At 47.8% G+C, this 16,182-nt stretch overlaps 1 protein-coding gene and 1 long non-coding RNA gene across 2 annotated transcripts in view; one reads left to right on the plus strand and one right to left on the minus strand.

Moving 5' to 3' along the window:
- The window catches only part of COL23A1 (collagen type XXIII alpha 1 chain), a 367,457-nt gene that overhangs the window by 301,802 nt on the left and 49,473 nt on the right, over nt 1-16,182 (minus strand). The window lies entirely within an intron of this gene.
- Nucleotides 5,394-8,727, plus strand: LOC132363952 (uncharacterized). The gene is made up of 3 exons (XR_009502678.1): nt 5,394-5,473; nt 5,556-5,682; nt 8,639-8,727. It is a non-coding gene; the product is annotated as an uncharacterized LOC132363952 (long non-coding RNA).

Here is a 16,182-nt window from a genome sequence, read left to right on the forward strand (position 1 = left end):
AGTAATTCTTAAATGTTCTACCACAAAAAAAAGGTAATTTTTGAGGTGATGTTAACTAATCTTATTGTGGTAATTATTTTGGAATACATAAATATATCAGATCATTACATGGTACACCTGAAATGTATACAATGTTACACGTCAATTATATCTCAATGGAACTGGAAAAATACAATAAAATAAAATGTACAATATGTAGAAATGAAGGAACCATATAAAAATTGAGTACATACTGTTTATTCATAATTCAAGAAAGTGCAAAATAATCTTTCTTTGTTTTGTATATAATTGTGAAGACCTTAATCTCCCTGAGCCTCAGTTTTCTTATTTCTGAATGTAATGTAGGATACTAAACAGAACTTCACATGTATGTCTGGAGGAATAAAAAAAATGTGTGCAAAAAACAAACAAACAAACAAAAAAATTCAATTACAGCTCAGTATTTTCAGAGTGTGGCTTAATAATTAGGGTCAAAGCTGAGTAAAGGGACCAATTCCTGTTTGTGTTTTCTGCCGAGGTTCTCATTTTTAGAGCTACTTCCCCCCAGAGTCCAATGAAAATAAAGTCATTCTCTTTGAAGCAAAACTTTTCCACGCAGAAGAAAGTTGCTGCCTGTTCTAATGGACACCCAAGAGCCATGTGCTGCACAAGTTTCTTGGAGCAGCTGAGCTGCAGATGTGGAGGAGGGCTGGTTAGGCTTAGCTCCCAGCCAGCCCTCCTGGGCATGTCTGCTACGGGGGACTTTCCTCAGGAAGCCACATTGCTCTTGGCCTCTTCTGCTCCTCTACATGCCCCGCAGCAGCCCCCAGCCTCCAGCCTCCAGGCCCACACAGGCTCCTTCTGCAGTTTGCCCACCTGGGTGGGGACGGGACCAGGCCTGGGTGAGTATCTGCTGTGACCCTACTAGGCAGGGTCGGCCCAGGAGCAGCACTGGTCCAGAATCGGTGCATTGCTTTCCAGGGGATGGGGGCCCTAAGCAGCCAGAGTGGGGGGCAGTGGTGAGGAAAGGCATGCCAGGTCCACAAATCATCCACAGCCCTTGACTGCCTAGAATCCATTCTCCTCTTGTCCAGTCTCCTCAACCTCTGACCCTTGCAGATTCTGAGGAGCTCAGCATGCCTCCCCCTTCATGGAGGAAACAGAAGCCCCAGGGGCAACTTGCTCAGCCTCCCGACTCCCACCTGTCCTTCCTCGTGGCCTTGCTGCCCACCTCCTCCTACCTCTTCAGGGCCCTCGACACTGTACTCGCTTCAGCCCTCTGGTCTCCCCTGCTCTCCTGGCTGCTCCGCTGTTGCCCACACTAACGTTCCTTCCCTCCTGAGACCCTCCCAGCACCCCGTGCCCCCTCCCAGGTGCTGCCCACTCAGTCTCACCTCTTCCTCTCTTCTACACCTCCACCCATTGCTCAACCCACTGCCCCCAAATAACACCCACCAAGTTCTAAAATGACCTCCTTGTTGCCGAACCCAGTGGACACATTTTGGTGCTTGGTGTCGCCTGACCCTGGTGACCTGCTCACCTGGCTCCTCCATCCTACTTACAGACCTGGCTTTCCTCCCCACCCTGCTTCTGTCTGCTGCCTCTGCAGCCCTCTCTTCCCGTGCCTTTTACTTAAATGGGGTTTCCCTTCATCTTGGTGGGTTCCTCAGGCTGCTGACAAGCACTCTCCTCTTCTCTCTCTCTGTAGAGCCCTCTTGAGAGATCTCACCTCCTCCCTGATTTTTTACCGTCAATCCCGAGTTTCAGAAACAGATCCTGGGAGCCCCCACCATGATGTTCCACCTGGACAATCCTCTCTTCCACCCAACCTGTTCCTCCCTCCTGCTCCTCACGGCTACCCAGACCAGCAACCCAAGGGCCCTCCCACGCCCCTCCCTCCCTCCCCTTTCACAGCTAATGAAGCCCAAGCCCCAAGCAATTCTACTCCTAAACACCAGGAGAAGAATCAGCTACCACCTACTCCTCTTACCCCAGACTCCTGAGCAGACTCCCAGCTCACCCACCAGCTGCTGCCCGAGATCTGGCCCCTCAAATCCGTCCTCACCCAACTAGAATACCAAAGTGCTCAATGCATCCCCAGCTGAAAACTCCCCATGGGTCTCCCTGGCTTTTAGGATAAGTTCAAACCCCCAACCGTGGCACAAGGACTAAATGATCCAAATGCCGATTAACCCTCTTTCCAGTCTCATTCTTTTCAAGCATCACTGCCCTGCCTGCCTTCCTACCCCCACCTCCCCCAATCCCCATATGTACAAACTCCACTTTCTAACCATTTTGACTGAGCTCTTATATTCTTGAATGCTGCAGGTTAGAGAAGACTTTTGTGGTTCCCTTTCCCAATTCCTACTTACCCTTCTTAATTTAGGTGTCACTTCCCTTCAAAAGTGCCCTGAGCCTCAGGCCTGGATTGAGAGTCTGTTAAGTCAACACCCAACCTATCAACAAGGGCCCTTTCTCTCTCTCTATCTCCCAGCGGCTCAGGCTCTCAGTGACAGCAGCCCCTTCTTTTGAACAGCATGTTACAGTCTACAGATCTTTTTTAGCTCCTTTATCGTCTTCACCTGCCCATATCAACCCTTATTTTGCAGATGAGGTAACTGCAAGTTCAGGGGCAGAATGTGTTGGAACAAAGCCCAGGTCTTGGGCTGGGGTAGACTGTGAAACCAGGCAGTGGCTACTGCAAACACTTCTCTAGTGAGGGGCACAGACCCAAAGGCCTCTCGGGGCCAGGCATGCAGTGTGGTCCAGGTACAAGACAACAGGCAGTGGCCAGGGCTGTCGTGAACTAGAGGTCAATGATCTGCACAGGGCTACACAGCTCTGGCCGGCACTGCCATGTGGCAAACTGGGTCCTGGTGCTGCCTGGTCTTCCAGTTTTTCCAAGAGTAGTCAGGAGTCAGGATTTTAAAATAAAGTTTCCTGACTTTTAACACATTATACTGGTTGGATCCATCCTCTATTGAAGTATGTTTACCTCATTGGTTCCTGGTGTTGTCCACTACTATATCCAAGAACCTAGAACAGGAGCTAGCATCCATATTGTTGCAGGCCTGCAACAAATATAATCTAGATGGATGGATGGATAAGTGGACAGATGGATGGATGAGTTAACATATGAATGGATAGATGAGTGGATGGGTGGATGGATGGATGGATGGATGGGTAGATGGATAAATGCATGGATTCATGTATGGTTTCGTGGTTGGATGGATAGGTAGTCAGAAGGGAGGGAGAGAGGGAAAGGGAGAGAATGAATGTGTGACCAACAAGACTGGATAGTCCCCGACTTTGCTACCAGAGCAGAGAGCTCAGTGAGGTAGCTGGTCATTGGTTCCCCAATTGTAGTGCAAATAGATCTATCAGTTATTCAAAGGCCTCTTCCAAACTCTCCTAACACCTCCCTAAGAGCAGGTACTCACGTGACTCCTATATACTTTCCCTCATCACTGAAGAGTTGGTAAGAGATACACTAAGGCCAAAGGACAAAATCTGGGTCATTCTGGACCAGGGCTTGAGGTTCTGTTGATGCATTTGGGAAGAAGGCTTCTTTGCCACATCTCTAAGTGTGACAAAGTGCCATGAACAGTTTGTCTCCATGATTAATGAGAGAGAACAGACAGGATGGGAACATGTGGATTTGGGAGTAAGGGGAACCAGCATTCAAAGCTCAGCTCAGCCACACACTAGCTATGTGACCTTGAGCAAGTCCCTTATCCTCTCTGGGCTTCAGTGTTTTCATCTTCAAAATGGGATGATAACATCTACTTCATATCATGTTTGTGAGGATTAAATGAGATGACACTATGTGCATGGCCCTGCACAGAGCCTGGTTTATAGAAAACAATCAATAAATGCTACTTCCATTTTATTCTATACAAGAGTCCAAGTGGTATTATGAATGAAGACTTTATAGTAATAAAATTTTAATATTAGAATTACTCCCCATAACTGTTCAAGACGAAAACTTAAGAATGAGGAGGCTCAAATGTCCATCAATTGATGAATGCATATACAAAATGTGGTATACACATACAATGGAATATTATTCAGTCATAAAAAGGAATGAAGTACTGATTCATTCTCAAACATGGCTGAACCTTGGAAACACTGTGCTAAGTGAAAGAAGCCAGACACAAAAGGCCATTTATATGAAATACAGAGACTAGGCAAATTCACAGAGACAGAAAGTAGATTAGAGGTTATACCAGGGGCTGGGGTGGGGAGAAATGGAGAGTTATCGCTAAATGGTTACAAAGATTCTGTTTGGGGTGCTGTTTTGGGAATAGAGAGTGGTGATGGTTGCACACCATTATAAATATAATTAATGCTGCTGAATTGTAGACTTAAAAATGGTTAAAGTGAAAAATGCATTTTACTACAATAAAAGAATTTTTTTAAAAAAGAATAGGAGGTCTTGGCAAAGTAACAATTCTCCTAGTTTGCTTAAAAAAAGGAAAGAGCTACATGACTTTGTGTTGTATAAACATTAAAAACTCTCAGAGTTAACTAGATGAAGGTGTCTTTTGCCCTTTGAGACCTGAAATGTGTTTTCAGTTTATGAAATGAAATTTGGAAATATGACCTGGATGTTTTCTTTCTGTAATTTGGGGTCAGGAGAGTGGAGAAAGAGAAAAACTAACCAGGCAAGTTACTGCCTTTGGAAGACAATCAAATATGGAATAGGTTTTTTTCCCCGTCTCAAATTAAGATGTATATATCTAGCCCACATGAATTCCAGTCAGAACATATTTTAACAGGGACAACAGTTTGGTCTCAGTAGTCTACCCCGGGACTGGGAGAGGCCTCGCCACCTTCCCCAGGTGTCTGGGAGATGGTATGAAGGCTGCACAAACCCTAACCTCAGTCATCCAGCAAGGAACACTGGGGCCATCTTTAGCCCATGAGCTGTATCCAGGAGTCTTTTGAGGAAGAATGTACCCAAGGGGAGGTGATGAGCTAATAATATTTGAGGACAAGGGGGCAGTATTGGAGGGCAGGATGGGGGCTCTGATGACATAGCCAACACCACAAGGCATAACCCAGGCAGGCACCAAGCACCCAGACGTGGGCACTGTCCCGGGACCAGAGTCAGCTTACAGGGACTGCTGATTACTTCTGCCAAACAGCATCCTTCCTCTTATCTTGCAGTCTCCACAACCTCCTACCCCGGCCTGAGAATAAGAAGGTCCATCTTGAACCCTTGGACACTAGTACATTTCACAGTACAATTCTGGCACAGTTTCAGTAATGAGCCGTGAACCCCTGCCCTATATTATACATCTCTAGGAAAGCCTCCTATCTAGGTCCAGACATGAATTTGAGAAAACTGCATGATGTGGATTCTCAGCAATCCATGTGACCCAGAGTTGAAGATGCATCACTGGAACTGGCCCAGGAAGAGCAGCTCCAAAGCTCTGTTCCTGTTTAACCACGGATGGAAATTCTCATCTTCTGTGTCCATGGAAGCACTAGGGTGGGTGCTTTTATATCATTTCCTTTCATTTACTGCCTTGCTTTATCAGTGCATGTAATTATTTCCACTATTGAACCAACAGCACGTGTGAAATATGAACCAGCATACCCAGAAAAAACTAAACGAGACCTTGAATGATGAACAATGGGAAGGAAACTTTTCTCAATGTGGTGAACACTGCGCTGTTACTGAGAACGAGACAAGTTCCGGTACGTGGGCTGTGAACACAGCTTTCACTCACTGTGTTATCGATTTCCTGAGAAACTCTCCTGCCCTCCTGTCTATAACCGTTCATTTGCATGACCTCTGACCTCAAAAATGCAAATACCCATGGGAGTGAGCATCAATATGGAAACCAATTGTGTGTCATATGGCTGGGATCTCTGGGGAACAACTGCTTTCAGTAGGGCAGTGTGTCAGTCAGGACTTTTATCTTTAAAGGTCAGAAGAGGGTCAAATTAACTTTAAAAACAAAGAACTCATTGCCTCTCTTAACTGAAAAATCCACAAAGGTTCAGGTCCGGCTGGATCCAGGTGTTCTTCAGGACTCTCCTTCCCCACCTCTCAGCTCTAGTTTCTCTGTGTTGGCTTTATTTATGGCAGGGATGTGGGGGTGCTATCCATACTGTGGCCCCCAGTGGCTCCAGGCCCACATTCCACCATCTGTGCAACCCCAGTGGAAAAAGACCCTCTCTATGCCAAAGTTTGCAGGAAAAGTCTGAAATCTGCCACTTCTGGGGACGACTGGGTCATGTGCTAATTACTAGATGGTGGGGTCAGCCTACCCCAAGCCATAGCCTGGGACTAGAAAAGGGGGTTTGCCCAAGGAGAACCAGGGTGCTCTCACCAAAAGAAGCAGGGACAGATGCAATGCTGCCCAGCACAGGCAGGCATCCTCATGATGCTTGGCCTTGACCTGACCAGCTCCTGGACCTTACCAGCCTTCTCCTCCCCATAAGATGGGGCCACCTGACCACACCTGCTGATCCTTCTGCAGACCCGCCCAGCTTCTAGACCATCCTAGCCTAGGGCAGGCAGCCATGGGCTGGCTCTGGCCCTGCTGTCTGTGCTGAGGCTTCCTCCACACCATGAAATAGGGTTTTCTTTTCTCAGAGAGTTCCCTGTCTAGAGTCCTACAAGCTGTGAGGCTCAACAACTAACTGACCACTTCATTCATTTACTCACTCATGCGCTCACTTAGCTGCTGTTTATGAGTCCAGCGCTCTGCTAGGCACCATCTTCATACACGCTGCCCACTCGATCTGTGTAACTGTAAGGTGAATGTTCTCCACATTGTAAAGATGAAGAAAGTAAGGCAACAAGTGGTTAAGTAACTTGACTGAGCTCACAGGGCAAGGAAAGACAGGCTACAACAGTGGTGCAAACCCTAGGACCCTAAAGCTTTGCCTAATAAAACTGGTGCAAAATGGGAAAAGATGGTGTGTCCAAGGCTCACAGGAAAAGCTTCATCAACATAGAAAAATAAAGATCAGGCTAAATGTGTCTGTGAGCATGGCACAGTCTAGGGGCAGAAGCATTCAAGAAAAGTCCAAAGCATTTTACCATACCAGCTGCCTTAAGGACGTAGATGTCTTAGGTCCTGCCCTCAAAGACCTCACAATGCACGTGGGGCAAAAATCCAAAAATCCACATAAAAAGCTGAACACGGTAACTGCCTGAGGTAATAAACAAACACTGCATAGGCAGGCTGGACAAAGGTGGGTGTCTGAGGGGTTCTGGGAAGAAGAAAGCACAAAGGGTTGGTATAATCAGACATGGCTGCCTGTAGGAGGTGAGCTTGGGAGAACCTAGAGGAGAGAGGCTGGAGGGCAGATTCAGGGCTGGGGTATGAGAAGGAAAGGTACCCAGGTGGGTGTGCGCATTGGAGTCAGCATCTATGGGTTTTGCCTTCCCAGTGTCCCTCCCATTCTTTTACTAGCATCCCAAGTTCCTCTGGAGAGCCACCCCTTTGCCATGCTCAGCCCACGTGGGTGTGGATGGGGTTGATCCTATCCCCTGACTAGAGGGTGGGCACATGACCCAGACCTGACCAAGCAAAGCTCCACATTTTCTCAGCTACAGTGACAGGTTTGGGGGACACACGGCTGTGGCTAGACCAGTAGAAGTCCTTTGCAGGGTCGGGGCAGTACAGCTGATGTGATGTGGACCTAGACCTGGCAGGGGCTGTAACCATCCTCACAGGAGAAGAGGCCACCTGAGAATGAAGCCAACAAAGGAACACAGAGCCGAGAGACAGGCAAACCCACCAGGAGGATGTCGACTGCTCCTGAAACCAGAATTTCCCAGAGCCCAAAAAAGTTCCTTTGATGCTTAAGCCAGTTTGAGCTATGCTCCCATCAATTGCAATAAAAGGAGTCCTGATGCAAGTGTGGAGCTTTGGGGGGCAGTGAGGGGCCAGCCGGTGAGTCTGCAATGGGGTGCTTCCATTGCTGAGTTTGGGGGCCAGTGATACAGGGGGGTCAGGCTGACCACAAAGGGCTTGAACCCCAAAATGTGGGTTCAGACTCAGAGCTGCTGTCCGGTGCTCCCGCAGCCATGTGCCTCTGCTGCCCAGATGCCCATGGATAAATGGCTGCTGCTAGGGTTAAAGAAAGATTCAGTCCTGCAGCTCCTTGGACTCCTGTTTATTATATTAAACAACGTGTAAAACTGCTCCTATCCTCACTCATCCTCAAATTGCTGTCATCAAGAAAGTTGGCCTTGTCTGTCCCAGTTCCCCAGGACGCAGAGACTGCCCGGGCCACTTAGGGCCAGGCAGGGAGGGTCAAAGCCAAATCGGAAAAGGTGGGGGTGCTGGTCACCAGAGGTGCAGCCAGAGGGGGGTGGACAGCAGGGTCGAGGGGGCGGGGTGGGGAGAACAATGATGGGGGCGAGATGAGCAACAGTGGCCAGGAGGATGCCCCAGCGCTGGTCTGAGCCGAGTGTCACTCACCCTGAGACCTGTCCTTCTGCGCCAATCCCTCCCAGCCTCCTGACTCCCCATACGAGGAGCAGCCGTGGCCCTCTCCACGTGCCCACCTGTCTGTCCTGAGATAAGCGGCCGACCCCTCCTCTCCTGTTCCTGGGTGTCTGCCAGCTCCAACAGGCCCCCGGGGCACACCTCCACCTTCTACAAGCACAGCTCCTACTCACTTCTCTTTCCAGGAGGCGCTGGACCCGGTGGTTGGTTATGGCACAAGCTTGAACTGGGCACATCACTGGGTACAAACTGTCCTCGTTCTTTGGTGACCGACTGGGCTGAGGTGGGGGGGTGGGGATACGCGGTCTCTGAAGAGCTGAGATAACTGTGTGTCCTCAGTAGGCTGCAACCCACTTTGGGGCAGCCTCCGAGATCTCCCCTGGGGCCGGCTGCCTGCAGGCTGCAAGCTGCCCCTCAGAGCCCCTGCTCGGCCCCCTGAGCAGCCTGGACACTGAGGCCTCAAGGGGGCGCCTGCCACACCTCTCTGCTGCAAGCCTGGGACAGCTGAAGGAGGCTTGGCCCCAGCCAAACGCAGCCTCTCACTCCTCAGGTAAACAGTCTGAAAATGGCAAGCGCCGAAATGAAACGTTTGCAGGATTTCTTGGACATTAAATAGCTCCCCACATTCTCTCTCTCTCTCCCTCTCACACGCACACAGATGATTTAAGTGTAAATAAATCAGAAACACCTGGACACTTTTCTTAAGCTACAAGTGAATTTTTAATTCAGGAGGAAAAGCCTACAACACATTTGGAGTCTCGGCAAACACAACAGCTTTCAGCTAAGACATCTGGCCATCTCAGAGTGCAATGCCTGATCTGTCCAGCATCCTCATCCAGCTCCCATTTACCCAGAGCTTTAATTCCCGCCTCTGGGCCTTCTTCTATCTCCTGTTCTACCCCTCAGCTTGCCTGCCACTTAGAAACCTTTGTCTCTTACTCGTGATAAGTCCTGACTTAAATATTAGCCCTTTTAAAAATTCTTCCTCAACTAAGCCACACTCATGATTATTCATTCACCCTCCTCACCAATTTAATGCACTCCCCGTGGAGGTTATCTGTTGATTCTGACTATTAAGTCTCCGCTCTCCCACTTTCTGGTAACAATAGCCTCATTTTTCTCCCTTCCCTATCCTATCCCAGTTCATGGATTGGGTGGGACTGACCCAACCCTCCACTAGCTACAAGGACGGGCACGAATCTCTGGCCTGGTCTTCACCTCCTGGCCACAGTGACTGGTTCCAAGATGAGCAAGCTACCTGCATTAGTTACATGAGAGTCAATCCCATGGAAAAGACGTACTCTAGGTCCACTGGGACTTCTGAGCCTGGAGTTGCTGGCAGCTGCTTTGCCAACACTTAGAAAAGGTGTAGTAGTTTTATCTATGGCCACATAACAACATGACCCAAAACCTAGCATCCTAAAACAGCCATTTATTATTTCTCATGATTCTCTGGATTAACTGGGCTGAGCTGAGCAGTTTTGTTACTACAGTGATGGCTGAGGTCACTCATGTGGCTGCATTTAGTTGAGAGCTTGTCTGAGATGGCTAGAATGTCTATGATGGCCTCATCCTCAAGGTCTCTCTTCATGTGGCCTTTTATCCTTCAATAGTCTAGCCTTGAGCTTCTTCACAGCTGGGTGGCTGGGTTCAAAGAAGACCAGCCCCAGTGTGCAAGCAGCTTATCAAGCCTCTACTTGTAACACACCTGCTAATGTCCAATTGGCCAAAGCAAACTGCACATCCAAGCTCAGACTCAGTGTTGGAAGGGGCTACACACAGAGTGAATATTAGGGAGCTTGGTCCACTAAGGGCCACCCAGTGGACAAAGTAACTAACACACAGGTGTAGGGGAAAGGTTTTTTATGTCATCACTGTAGTCCTGGGACCCACGTATGCCTGAAGTCAGAGATCTACCCCTGGTCTCTTCAGTTATACAAACCCCAATATACAAAAAAAATTTTTTTGTTTAGCCAAGTCATTCTGAATCAGGTTTCTGTCACTGACGAACACTGTAATCAATGCCACCTCCGTGCCAAGCCCAGGGTGGACACTGGTGACACAGACTGAAATCGGACACAGCTGACTTAGCTAGGTGGGGGTGTCCCCAGTTGTCTTTCTCCCCAACAAAACTACAAATTCCCAAGGGACGGGGCCAGCTCTCAGGCCTGATTTATAACTCATGCCTAGCACAGCACTGGGTACTTAAGGAATGGTCAGTGAAAGTGTGTTGATGAACTGTCATCATACTATACACTTTCAAATGCTGCTGGACAAGTATCCTCAAGTCTCATGTTGCCATGGAGTAACTCTCAAAATGAACCAGGTGTCATTTACTTTTAAGACTGAGGGAGGTCCCAGTCCTGGTCCCAGTGGGGTTGGGCCGGGGGTTTCCAAAGCAGCCCAAGACTAGCAAAACCTTTTCCTTGACAGTTTATCTGCCATCCTTGCACTGAGAGGCGGCCTCTCTTGTCTTCTAGAATAGTGAGAGTAAAGCACAAAAAAGACGGAACACTGAATTTGAAACCTACAGGTGCATGATGGTTTTAAACAGGTCCACAAATTCTTTGATACTCCTCCTTCAAAAGGCAGATCTGACTTCTGCCTACTTCTCTTGATTAGGGGTTGTCCTTAGTGACTTACCTCTAATGAAGAGAATGTGGCTGAAGTGATTGTGCATGACTTCCTAGGCCAGTGAGAAAAAGCCACTCAGCCTCTCCTGGCTCTCTCTTGGGACATTCACCCTTAGAACACAGTGACCACATTGTGATGAAGCCAAGTAGCCACTTGGAAGTCCAGGAGCAGACGTCCTGGCCAAGCTCCAGCTGAGGTCCCAGACAACACCTAGTACCCCTGACAGACATGAAGTGAGCCTTCAGACAATCCCAGCCTCCCAGCCAGCAATGAGTGGAGCAGAGACCAGCTGTTCTCGCTGAGCCCTACCGAAATTGCAGATTCGTGAGCAAAATAGACATTTTAAGCTATAAGGTTTTGAGGTAGTTTATAAAAAAGCCACAGATAGATAACAAGATGGAAGAGACTTTAGAGATAATATAGTTCAACTTGCCCATCTGACAGGTGGGAAAAAGTCCAGAAGATGGAAGTGACCCTGAGTCAGACATGGGCCCAGATCTCTGGATATCAAGTAGAGTGCTCTTTGCACTATCTGCCTGGGGCTGACCCAGCGCTCATTCCGACTCCCTTCTCCCTGACCTCTCTGTGAAGATGAAGGCCTGCCACTAAGGATGTAGGGATGGAAAGATAAAAAGACCCTGGGTTCCGGAAACATCCCTGAGCAGCTGCACCAGCCCTGGACTGCCTACCTCCGGAATTATCATGTGCAAGGAAAATAAATCCTCATGCATTGAAGTGAGGGTTTCTGTTATCTGCAGCCAAATGCATGCCTAACTGATAACACTGGCTTTCTAACTGCACTGGATTCAAAGTTCCTACTGTGTTGTTTCCAACTTATTTTGCTACTGTTGCCAAAAACCCTGTAACTGAGCTGTAACTCCAGGGGCCAAGTTGAGAGAGCTCCCTACTGCCCCACTTGCTGCCAGAATTGCTCATCTATTCACAGCAAGCTGGTCCTCGCTCACCCTCAGCCTTCTAAGCTGACCCAGGCCTGCGCTGGCATCCTGCACACTCCCTCTGGCCAGTGAAGGATAAAAAAAAGGTGCCTAGTGCTTCTCTCAGCCCTGCAGTCACTGAGCTACAACACCAGACTGACCATGGGCTGCCAAAGCCCTCAGAGATGTGACTAGACAGATTACACAGCCCCGACTAACAACCAGAGTGGGGAGATCCCCCATAAAAGAGTGTGGCCACACCCCACACACCTGTGACCATGCATGCAGGCTGGCTGCTGACATGATGGGTAGGCTCACTCAGAGACCCCCCTTGCGGGTCCTGCTCCAGTCAAGGCCTGAGGTCACCCCATGCAGAATCGAAAACCTGAGGGCTCCGACCTGGGCCTTTACAGCAGGCACATTTTTGGCTGAATCTGTTTACCCGGCCGTGATTCAGTATTATCCCTTTAAAAATAATCAGTCATTAAGAGGAACTTCCAATGCCCCTGGGAGACAGCTCACTTTGTGGCTGCCTTAATCTAAGAAACATCGGAATGGAAAGGGCCCTTTTAAGGAGAAGCCGGAGCACCCCTCCACCTAGTGCCACATGCATTCAGCTAAAAGGGACTCCAAGGTGCCCTGAGAGGAAAGCTCTGGAAACACAAACTCAAGCTGATCTCAGACAAGTCTAAGCTCCCAGAGTTGCAGCTTACACAGGTGTCTGCACCTGTCACTTAACTTGAGTCATATGGTGACCCCATAAGAGTGGGCTGGCTATTACTGTTCCCTTTTACAGATGGGGAAACTGAGTCTCAAGGCATTGCAGGGACTTGCCAAGGCCATGTGCAAGTGAGTAGGTGTTATGGACTGAATGTTTGTGTCTTCCCCAAATTCATATGTTGAAGCTCTAACCCTCAATGTGATGGTATATGGAGGTGGAGCCTCTGGGAGGTGATTAGGTTTAGATGAGGTCAAAGGGTGGGGCCCTCATGATGGGATTTGTGTCCTTATAATAAAAAGAGACTGAACTCTCTCTCTACCATGTGAGCACAAAGCAAGGCAGCTGTCTGCAAGCCAGGATGAGGGTCTTCACCAAAACCTGACCATACTGGTACTCTGAGACTTTCAGACTCCAGAACTGTGAGAAATAGATTTCTGTTTTGTAAGGCACCCAGTCTATGGTACTTTGTCATTGCAGCCTGAGCAGACCAAGACAATGAGGTACCCAGCTAGAAGCCCCACTGGCACTCTCTCACTTAACCCCTGTATCACTGGAGCAAATCACTTACCCCCTCTGAGACTAACTTTCCCAGTCTGTAAAATGCGGAAATGCCCATCTTACAGGGTAGTTGTAAGGATAAATGAGATTGTGACTACCATGGTGATTGGAGAACTAAGGCTCAGAGCCCATATAAATGAAACATTTTTTGTTGTGGTATTAAAACATATGTAATGTAAAACTTACCAATTTTAAGTGTACAGTTCAGTGGTATTACATACATTCACACTGTTGTGCAACCATCACCACCATCCATCTCCAGAACACTTTCATCATCCCAAACTGAAATTCTTTATCCATTAAACAAGTTCCCATTTTCCCCTCCCCACAACCCCTGGCACCCACCATTCTACTTTCTGCCTCTTATAAGTTTGCCTACAGTAGGGACCTCATATAGGTGGAATCATAGTATTTGTCCTGTTGTGGTTGGCTTATTTCATTAGTGTAATGCCCTCCAGGTTCATCCATGCTGCAGCATATGTCAGAATTTCCTTCCTTTTTAATGCTGAATAGCATTCCAACACATGTAAATACTATATTTTGTTTATCCGTTCATCTGTATTACAAATTATCATCCTCATTCTTGCAGAGGAACCGAGGTGAGGAACTCCCCCTTCCTCCTCACAAACTAGTCCCAGACAGCTTGATCTTGTTCTTCTGAGTGTGGCTTCAGGCTGCCATTCCCACAGAAACACACACGGACAAGCAGGTGTACCACCAACCTGTAGTGGAGGGTCAGTTGTGTTTTTTGTTCTAATTTCCAGTTCATCAGGGACCAATACTTTTGTGAAATACAATAAAATGATGTAGAAAATAAAAACTTAAAAAACAAAGCCATTGGGGCTTCCCTGGTGGTGCAGTGGTTGAGAGTCCGCCTGCCGGTGTGGGGGACACGGGTTCAGGCCCTGGTCTGGGAGGATCCCACATGCCGCGGAGCAGCTGGGCCCGTGTGCCACAACTACTGAGCCTGCGCGTCTGGAGCCTGTGCTCCGCGGCAAGAGAGGCCGCGATAGTGAGAGGCCCGCGCACCGCGATGAAGAGTGGCCCCCACTTGCCGCAACTAGAGAAAGCCCTCGCACAGAAACGAAGACCCAACACAGCAATAAATAAATAGATAAATAAATAATTTAAAAAAAAAACAAAAAAACAAAGCCATAAAATTATTGGCCATTTTTTTTTATTTTTAGATTCAACAGACATAAAACTACTGGTTAAAAGGCTAGAAAGGTTTCAAAACATTCTCAGTTTCTATCTAAATCTTGTTACAGATCTGTAACAAACATTTCAAGGGCCGGCACCCATCTGCAAACCACATTTTGAGCAGCACTGCCTGGAGCACTGATTAACAGCAAAAATGAAAACATCTAAATAACCATCAATAATGTAGTTGTTAAATACACTTTGGCATCTCCATATTATGGTTTAGCAATAAAATATAATGAAGCATATGAGTCAGCATTTCCACTCCTAAGTACATAACCAAGAGAAATGAAAACATATGTTCCCGCAAAAACTTGTACACAAATGTTCATAGCAGCTTTATTCACAATAGCCAAACAGTGGAAATCCAAATGTCCATCAATGGATGAATGGATAAACAAAACGTGGTATATCCATACAATGGAATATTACTCAGCCATAAAAATGAATGAAGTACTGACACATGCCACTGGATGAATGTGGAAAACATTATGCTAAGAGAAAGAAGCCAGACATAAAAGCCCACATATTTATGATTCCGTTTATATGAAATGCCCAGAATAGGCAAATAGAGAGAGATAAAAAGTAGATGAGTGGTTGCCAGGGGTTGGGAGTGATAGAGGGATTGGAATATGATGGCTAAGGGGTACAGGGTTTCTGAGCGGAGTGATACTCTAAAAATGATTCTAAAAATGACTGTGGTGATGTCTGCCCAATTCTGTGCATATACTCAAAATCATTGAATTGTACACTTTAAATATATGAATCATATGGTATATAAATTATATCTTCATAAAGTTGTTATTAAAAATGAAGCAGAGTCTGAATTTAAAACATACAGCAGGTAGGACATGCTCTCACTCCCTCTTGCAAGAGCACCAGAATCAAAACTAACTGCTGAACAATCATCGACAGGAAGACACTGGAACTCACCAAAAAAGATACCCCACATCCAAAGACAAATGAGACACCACAATGAGACGGTAGGAGGGGCGCGATAACAATGAAATCAAATCCCATAACTGCTGGGTGGGTGACTCAGAAACTAGAGAACACTTATACCACAGAAGTCCACCCACTGGAGTGAAGGTTCTGAGCCCCACATCAGGTTTCCCAACCTGGAGGTCCGGCAACGGGAGGAGGAATTCCGAGAGAATCAGACTTGAAGGCTAGCGGGATTTTATTGCAGGACTTCGACAGGACTGGGGGAAACAGAGACTCCACTCTTGGAGGGCACACACAAAGTAGTGTGTGCATCAGGACCCAGGGGAAGGAGCAGTGACCCCAGAGGAGACAGAACCAGACCTAGCTGCTAGTGTTGGTGGGTCTCCTGCAGAGGCGGGGGGTGGCTGTGTCTCACCGTGAGGACAAGGACACTGGCAGCAGAGGTTCTGGGAAGTGCTCCTTGGCATGAGCCCTCCCAGAGTCCTTCATTAGACACACCAAGGAGCCCAGGTAGGCTCCAGTGTTGGGTTGCCTCAGGCCAAACAACCAACAGGGAGGGAACACAGCCCCACCCATCAGCAGTCAAGCAGATTAAAGTTTTTCTGAGCTCTGTCCACCAGAGCAACAGCCAGCTCTACCCACCACCAGTCCCTCCCATCAGGAAACTTCCACAAGCCTCTTAGATAGCCTCATCCACCAGAGGGCAGACAGCAGAAGCAAGAAGAACTACAATCCT

This window comes from Balaenoptera ricei, chromosome 3, assembly GCF_028023285.1.
Source record: "Balaenoptera ricei isolate mBalRic1 chromosome 3, mBalRic1.hap2, whole genome shotgun sequence".
NCBI lineage: Eukaryota > Metazoa > Chordata > Mammalia > Artiodactyla > Balaenopteridae > Balaenoptera > Balaenoptera ricei.